Genomic DNA, 9,580 nt, shown 5'->3' with positions numbered 1-9,580 from the left:
AATCTAGAGAACCAAAATAAGGAATTTTAAATTATACATTTATTTGATTACAACAGTTAATTATTAGAAACAATTGAAATGTTCACCAATAGATGACTGGTTCGATAAAATTTCATGCCAGTAGAATGCTATACCATTTAAGTGATGTGAGAAAAGTATATGTATAACATAAAAACAGGTTTATGATATGTGACATGTAGAAATCATACTGCAAAATAGTATATGTACTATAATCTCATATTTGTAAGGAAAATTATGTCTCTGTCTCTTGGAAGTATAAATACCAAAATATTAATCATGGTTATATCTACATGGTAGGATTAAGGATTTTTATTTGCCTATATATTTTTTTTTACTATGAACATTTTAGAAAAAAGAATGAATATTTCTTGTAATTGTGAAGGATGGCAGATTGAACTCAGCATCCAATTTCACTCTCTCCCAAAACTCCGTTAAATTTCCTATAATGGGTTCACACATATACACTGGGGGAGTGGGAGGGGGCAGAGATAGAAAGGTTGAAAGTGGAGATGAGGAAGAAGAGAGAGAGGGAGAGTGGGATGGAGGGGATGGAGAGCCAGCTCTGAAGAAGACAACAGCAACAACATTTCAGAAGCCAGGAAGCAGATATGAGAAGAAAAGCTGATTTGAGGCTAGAGAAAGCCTAGTCTCCAGGAAAGCAGTGGGGGAGGCTACAGACCAACCCACTCAAAGGGACGGCTGCTGACATGGGTCATGACCGGCATGCTGGAGGGCGTGAGGAGGAGGGGAAGGCATCAAAGTAAACACTGCTGAAAGCCTGGTAGATCTCAAGATGCAGTTTCTCCTCATTTCTCAGCCCTTGAGCGCGTTATCCATCCCCCTGCCGTGCCCCCCCCGCCAGAAGTTTGAAGGTTCATTCTCTGCAGAGGGTCTCTGTACTACAGACACTAGACACTTGAAATTCTAGCACCAGACCAAAAGCAGAAGAGATGAGTGATCTTGTGCACCTATCTAGATCTTTCCGTTTGGCTCTAGAACACCAGCACTCAGACTTCACCCTTCTAGATAAGAGATTAGAAAAGGCTTCTTTTTTTTTTTTTTTTTTTAAAGATTGTATTTATTTATTTATTTGACAGACAGAGATCACAGAGATCACAGGTAGGCAGAGAGGCAGGCAGAGAGAGAGAGGGGGGAGGAAGCAGGCTCCCCACAGAGGGGAGAGCCCGATGTAGGGCTCGATCCCAGGACGCTGGGATCATGACCTGAGCTGAAGGCAGAGGCTTTAACCCACTGAGCCACCCAGGCGCCCTGAAAAGGCTTCTTTACAGACGAAATTTACACCTGTTCCTGAAGGATTTAGACTTCAACCGTATAATACTTGGAGATACGTATCGAGGTGACCCACAACCATAGGACAGTAAGGGATAATCACTTGGTCCCTGTAACAGAGAATAAGGGGGTTCCAACTTGAATAGACCCCAGTTGTGTTCTGTTTCTTAAACCCAGTGGTAAGAATATGGATGGTAATACATCTCAAAATTATTCTCATTTAAACTATATATGTGCACTTAATACACTCGTTCTCTATGCCCTACATATTTTACAATTCAAAAAATGTTGGTGCCATCTCAGAAGATAGCACGGGGATAGGACTATGAGAGGCACCCCAAGACCTCTTTCTTCCCTCTCTCTTTCTCCCGGTCAACTTTTCATTCCTGTTCTGTATCCTCTGCTCTCTTATTCCCTTCTCCTTTTTCTAATTTCTCTTATTTTTACCTTAGAGCTTAGTTACTCCTCAATAGCCTTCCTCAGGGAACAAAAGTGTTGGCATCTCTCATGAAGCTTTTAGAAGGTATCACACAGTTTTTTCACCATGATTTTGATCCCCCAGTATTTTTAATGGAGGTATGATCGATGTATGATAAAATACACAGATCTTAACTGTACAATTCTGTGAGTTTTGACAAACATATATACCATGGGACCACCATCCCAGTCAAGATCTAGAACGTTTTCTTCCTCCCAAGAAGTTTCCTTGTGCCCAGTCACCAACCCCAGAGGCAAACACTGTTCTGATTTCTATCATCAAAAAGTGGTTTTGCCAAGTCTAAACTCCAGAAGATTGCAAGCATGAAGCATGTACTTTCTTTGTCCAACTTCTTTTCCCCTCTCGGTGTAACTTTTTGGGATTCATCCATGTTGACACATGGATTAGCAGTTCTTTCTTTTTATTGCTGAGTACTTTTCTGTTACATAAGTACACTACATTTCATTTGCCTTTACATTTTTCTAAATGTCAGGTTTTTTTTAAAGTTAATGTTTTCTTTTTAAGTTAGAAATGAGTAGGTCTTTATGTCATCCTTGTATTTACCTAGCTGTAGGACTTGAATAATACCTGGGAAATGAGACATAGCCCAGGTCTTCTTTTTTCATTTTTCTGACACTGGTGCAGTTGTAGTCTTCCAGATGTTTGCGTATTTGGCACAATGACATGGGTGGGGCGCACTGCTCTGCCTCTACTTTAGGCCATAAATCTTAGTGGCCTGGCTAGAGCCCAGAGACACTGGTTCTAAGACTTTTGAATTAGTTTCTTTGCACATGAGCTTTGATGTCTTCACACTGCATTTTGTGAATGGTGAATTTTAGATTACTGGTTTACGATGAAAGGATGTAACTCAAAGCCAGAAGAGATGCATAGGGCAAGCTATGGGGAAAGAATGTGGAGCTTACATGCTCCAGGGCCTTGACTCTCCTCAAATCTCACCCGTCATCAGAGGTTTTTTTTTTTTTTAGTTTTAATTCAGCTCTTCAGTGGATGTGAAGTGGTGTTTCATTGTGGTTTTATTTGGCATTTCCTGCTGACTAGTGGTGGTGAGCACCTTCCCATGCCCTTCCTTTATGAGGTGGCTCTTTGGGGCATTTGTCCATTCTATTTATTTTATTTTTTTACAGATTTTGTTTGAGTAAGAAAGGGAGAGAATGCACACACACACACACGCGCACGAGCGCGTGCACACACACACACACACACACACACACTAGTTGGGGAGGGGGCAGAAGGGGAAGGACAAGCAGACTCCCCACTGAGCAGGGAACCTCATGTGGGGCTCTATCCTAGGACTCCCGAGATCATGACTTGAGCTGGTCAGATGCATAACTGACTGAGCCACTCAGTCACTCCGGCACTTGCCCATTTCAAAAATAGAATTGTTTTCTTTATATGATTGGTTTGTCAGATATATGAATTCATAGTATTTTCTTCCATTCTGTGGCATGCCTTTTCATTTTCTTAATGGTGTCTTTTGATGAGCAGAGATGTTTAATTTTGATAAAGTTCAATTTATCAGGTTTTTCTCTTATGGTTTGTGTTTCTGTAACCTAAGAAATATTTGCCTCTCCCAGGATTGCGAAGAGATTCTCTTATCTTTTCTTCTGTATGCTTTATAGTTTTAGCTTTTATGTCAATGTCTATGATCCCTCTCAAATTAATTTTTGTATTTGGTGTAAGGTAGGGATCAAGTTGTATGTTTTCCATACAGATAGCCTGTTATACCAGCACCTCATGCCTTTAAGCTGACTGATGGGCAAAGTATCCCTTTGCCCATCACACAAAAAAGTATTCAATTTTTTTTTAAAGGTTTATTTATTTAATTTGAGAGAGAGAGAGAGAGAGAGAGAGAGCGCACACCCCAGCCAGGGGAAGATGCAGAGGGAGAGAAGTAGACTTCCTGCTGAGCATGGAGCCTGACTTACTCAACCTTGGTCTCATGACCCTGAGCTCATGACCTGAGCCAAAATCAAGAGTCAGACACTTAACTGACATACCCACCCAGTGGCCCCCCAAAAATGTTCTAAACCTAAACCTGAAATCTCGGGATTTGTAGCTTTGTCTTCCACATCCTGTTGCCTCCCTAAAGCATAGCCAGTAACTTTAAGTGCAAATTCTCATATCCCCCAATTACAAATGATTTGCTTCTTTACAATCATACATTTCAAATTCAGAGAGAGAGAAATGATTTTGTAAGGAAAAAACTTTTTCATTTTTCCTTGATTCTGCCCTTCCAATGTTTAAGATGCAAAGACAAAATCAGCTGTTGAATTTTGTGCCACAAAATTGTGTGTGTGAGTGTGTATACAGTAATATGAAATTAGCATTTAAATCATTTTTTGGTGTTTTCAGAGTTAGTATTTGTCTGACTTTTTTTAGAAAATCAATTTTACCTAAAATCCAAGGAATAAGAGTTCCAAAAAAAGAAAACAGGAAAGTGTTGAAAAATGGAAAGAGGGCAGGGAATAATGGAAGCAATCAGCCGATATAAAATTGGGAATGCCCTAACTGAGGGAAGTTTCTGTGGCCTAGTAGAGTTGGAAGCCAGAGTGAAGGAGGCTGAGGAAAAACCAAGTCATAACCAGGTATGAACAGAATGAAGAGCTAATTTTTTAAGCGATTACACTTAGTTGTCATCTCTCCTTAGGGTCCTATTGTCTATGATGGTTTCTCAGACTTCCCTTGTTTTTGATGACCTTGTCAGTTATGAGGAATACAGGTCAGGTGTATTGTAGGATGCCTGTCTACTGGAATTTGTCTGATGTTTTACTCATGATTAGACTGGGTTATGGGTTTATGAGACAAAGCTCACAGAGGTAAAGGACTTTTTTTTTTTTAATTAATCACATTGTATCAGGAGCATCAGAGGATTTCAGACAAATTTTAAAGCCATCATAGGACCTTAGGAACCCCCCGACCTCTGAGGCTAGACGTCTTCCCCTGACCCCTTCTTTCTACTCTCACCTACCTGTGGCCTCCAAGGCTGGGCGACAGTTCCTCTCAGTCCTGAAATACTGTCCCCTCCCTTGTGGATGCCCTGCCCTCCGCCCCCCACCTTTTTATAGTCCTTTTATTACCCCCCCCCCCAATTACCCATTTGAGAGTGCCATCTGTTCCTTGCTATGATCCTGGCTGTTACACCCACCTCCTCATCTTAGAGATGAAGTGAACAACTTGTCAGTCAGTGATCTGGGACTTGGGACACTGAATCTAAAGCCCTTTTGTTTCCACTCCATAGCTGACACACATGGGAACCAGAATGAAAGCCCTACAGTTCTTGATCACTCCTGTGAGTTGTTGTCTCCACAGTGCTGTGTGTGGTCAGAATGGAATCTGAGGCAAAAGGAAATATCACTAGGACCAAGGGCGTCTTTATCTAAAGCTTTGATATTTTGTTCATCATGGCTTTAATTTTCATTTTATTATGTATTACACTGTAAAATTATTTGTCATGATGACTGAGTCTTTGTGCCCCAGCCCTGACCCTCCTGCTCCCCTCTACCTTCTCACTACCACACCACACAGCCAGCTGCGGTCCTTGAGAGCCAACTCTGAGACTGGCTACAACCCTCCTCTCTTCCCTTTTCCTGGGCTTTACCTTTTGACTCTCATTACGTGGCTGCGGCCTTATCTTTGGATGTGGTCAGCCCATATTGTACTGGGGACAGTTCTTTAATTTATAACTTGGTAGGAAGAGCGGAAGCCCCTCCCCTCAATTTGCTCTTAGGTACCCTCCGTGAATTCCAGGTGTGTGTGTGCTGAGGACGGAGAGGGAGGAGCCATAGGGCCAGACTTCCAGGAGTTTATATTTAGAGTCAACGACAGCTATATTAAAAGTTAGAATAAAATATGATCAAGGGTTGTCAGGTTGTATATAAAATACTATGGATGTAGAGCAGCTCAGTCTGTTGCTCATAGTTTGTGGAAGGAACAGAGGGTGGAAAGAAGGAGGGAAGAAGAGGGAAGGAAGAAGGAAAGAGGGAGGGAGGAAAGGGAGGAGGGGAGGAAGGGAGGGAAGGGGAAAAGGAAAGGCTGTCAGAGGGGGGAGCAAGCTGGCCCCTGGCAGGGGTCTCACAAAAGTGTGCTCAGAGGGCACCACACACACCTCTCTGGTGCCTAGCTTGCAGCTATCCCTACTGATTTCCTTATTGAGAACATCTCCTGTCACTCCACATAACAGGCAGACGTTTCTCCTTTAGGTTTATTTTAAGGCACCAAGAAATGAGACTCTTTCCACTTCGTTTCTCTTCCGTCAGAGAAGAGGCTGAGGCGACGTGCCTGTGCGCGTCACCGCCACCTAATGACAAACACAACCAACGGTTCTGGACCCGGCTGTACTTTTCCCTTTGATGCAGGCAGTGAGGGATTATTAAATTGCATTTCATTATGATCTATCAGCTAGATGTTAGTCATGGCATATTTCGGAGTAAGCCGAAAGGAGGTTGAGATAACAATGTCACTCCAAAGTCGAGGAAGCCAACGTGCAAACGCCAACAATCCCCAGTCTCCTTTGTATTTATTGATCTGCCAGTATCTTGCTTTGCGCTGTGCCATCTCACTCTTTGCTGCTAGCATAGTCATTTTTAAAACCCAAAATAAAATTTGGGGGGTTAAGTTCCAGGGCTCTTGCCTTTGAAGGAGGATCAATTACCTGGCTGGTGATAGAGAGATCTTTTGCGTCTAGACTTTGTTTCTGACTCATGGTGATAATCTGGGCTGATCATTTAATCTCTCATTTTCTCCTATCTTCACTGCTTGGCAGCGTTCCTTTGTGTGGGACATATACTATTGAATTCCTAAAATAATACTCATTGTAGATCATCATATTATAGGTGAGAGGACATATGATCAAAGAGGTCATTAAATCATGGTTTTTTGTTTTGTTTTGCTTTTCCGTCTTTTGAAGATCCCTATTATTTTGTGAAGTCAGCATCCCTTCTGAAAACTGCTTTTCCGTTCTCTGTCCACACGGCTGTCATGAGACCAGTCATGTTATGACAGGATCTTATCCCCTCGGTTCTGAGCCTTTTCCTACAAAGTTGTATGGACTGGGAATGATGAGAACATTGATTCAGGGTATTTTTTTATTTGTCAAATGGTAACATGTAAAGCTTAGGAATGGTTGGTGGCCACTTTCCTGCCACAGACACTGCACGTAGGAGGGGAAGGCAGCCTGAGGCAGAGAGACTGGAAAGTAGGCATTCAAATCCTTGTCTCCAGTGTTCTGCCCATGCAATGTGCAAGATGTCTGTGTCCTGATGGTTCCCCTTTTTGTTTAAGTTCAAACCTGGTGTTAGTCCCTTGCAGCCCCCCAAATTCCTAATCTTTACTCACTGCTGGTCATCTTTTTTTTTTTTTTTTAATTTAAATTCAATTAACATATAATGTATTATTGGTTTCAGAGGTAGAGGTCAGTGATTCATCAGTTGCATGTAAGGCCCAGTGCTCATTACATCATGTGCTCTCCGTAATGTCCATCCCCCAGTTGCCCCATCCCTCCCATCCCACTCCTCTCAAAGCAACCCTCAGTTTGTTGCCTATGATTAAGAGTCTCTTAGGGTTTATCTCCCTCTCTGATTTTGTCTTGTTTTATTTTTTTCCTCTCTTCCCCTCTGATTCTCTATTTTGTTTCTTAAATTCCACACATCACTGTTGGTCATCTTAAGTAGAACAAAAGAAGATGATGGATTTGGAATGGAAATTACTGACACATGAGGGTTTCATTCAAGGGTTGGTTTTCACTAGTTCCCTAAGGGTGTTTAGTTTCTTCCTTCCTGATCTCAAAAACATCTGAAAAACAAATCTTATCTATTAAAAATGGTTGCATTAAAAAACAGCCAGAGTCATTCAAATAGCAAGTCATCCTGAATGCAACTGAAAATTAGTTTTTTGTTGTTGTTGTTGGCTAACAGTGAGTTTTATTCAGTCATTTTTATCTCTTTTTTAAAAAGATTTTAGTTATGTATTAGAAAGAGAGAGAGAGAGAACAAGCAGGGGGAGAGGCAAGGTGGGGGGTGGGGAGTCCAACATGCAGCTCAATCCCAGGACCCTGAGATCATGACCTGAGCTAAAGGCAGATGCTTGACCAACTGAGCCACCCAGGTGCCCCATGTCATCTTTATTTCTTAAAGAACTCAATTGTATGTACCATTTCCCAACTTTTCAACATATCAGTCAGGAAAGGGAAAAGGAAGGTCTTCGGAAGCATGAATCAGTGGTGTTCTCTATTGAAGTAATTAACAAAAGAAAAAGTTTACTACTACAAGCAGGGAATACTTAAGGAGGTCTTGGGATTGACCCTAGAATAAAAAGAAATTTGGGATTATGTAATCCTCTGCTTTTCATGATACCTCAGTGTTTAAAATATTGCAGAAGCTTACACTTGGCTGTTGCAATCATGTCACCAACCACGTGGGTGACTACAAAGTCCCCTCTGCATACTTAGCAATTGTCTCGGTGAGCCTCTTCAGCCTGAGCACAATTTGAAATCCTGCCCCATGACCCATGTTCATGAATTGAATATGAATCTATATTGTGTGACCACCTTGACCCTCAGACTTGACACAAGTGACAGTTTGCTCTGGGGGTTTGTAAAAGAAAAAAATGTCTTAATCCTACCTAACAAAAAGAATGTCTTAACATCACCCAACGGTAGTTTAAGACCTTAAAAGCATTGATCAGGGACTGTATTAACATCGACATTAAAGTCTCAAAAAATATGGAGAGAAAAAAAGACGTGTGCAGAGAATGGAGGTGAATATGCAGATAGTTTCCAACCAGAATGCCTAGGGACTCTGGGTTTACTAAGAATGTATTTCAAAATAACCAGTGAAATTGGCTGAACAAATGGCTTTGAAATATTAAGTTAGTTGTTTGAATGACTAAATCAATCCATGAAATAATTTATCTTTTGTCTGCGGATATAGACCTACTTATTTTCCAGAAACTTTTCTTTTGTCTCATCCAAATTACTCTCCCATTGCTTTCATCCATTTTTATACTTTTGCTCATAGAGAATGGCTACCTGGCTTCTCTTTGTCCTCCTGTTCAGTCTTCTTAGTTTTCCCCAATAAGTTCTAGATTTTATACTTTACTTACTCTTTTTTTTTTTTTAGTAGCCAAATGTTACATTAGTTTCAGGTATACAATTTAGTGATTTGGCAAGTTTATACATTATGCTTTGCTCACCACAAGTATAGCTACCATCTGTCCTATTAAATCACTATTACAATATCATTGATTGCATTCCTTATGCTATGCTTTTTATTCTCATGACTTACTCATTCCATAACTGGAATCCCCTTTACCCATTTCACCCAACCCTGCCCCAGCCCCCAGCAACCATCAGTCTATTCTCTATATTTTACAGTTCTGAATCTGTTTTTTGTTTGTGGATTGTTGGCTTGATTGACTGATTGATTGATGGAATCATATGGTATTTGTCCTTCTCAGGCTGACTTATTTCACATAGCATAATACCCTCTAAGTCTACCCATCTCACCTCAAATGGCACCATCTCATTCTTTTTTTATGGCTATGCAATAGTCCGTTGTGTATATATACCACATTTCCTTATCTATTCACCTGTTGGTGGACACTTTGGTTGCTTCCATGTCTTGGCTAGTACATTTAATACTTCAATAAATAGGGGGTGCATATATCTTTTCAAGTTAATGTTTTCATTTTCTTCAGGTAAATACCCAATAGTAGAATTACTGGATCAAGTGATATTTCTATTTTTAAATTTTTAAAGAACTTCCATTCTGTTTT

This window comes from Mustela erminea, chromosome 3, assembly GCF_009829155.1.
Source record: "Mustela erminea isolate mMusErm1 chromosome 3, mMusErm1.Pri, whole genome shotgun sequence".
Lineage (NCBI taxonomy): Eukaryota > Metazoa > Chordata > Mammalia > Carnivora > Mustelidae > Mustela > Mustela erminea.
This window is presented reverse-complemented; position numbering follows the sequence as displayed.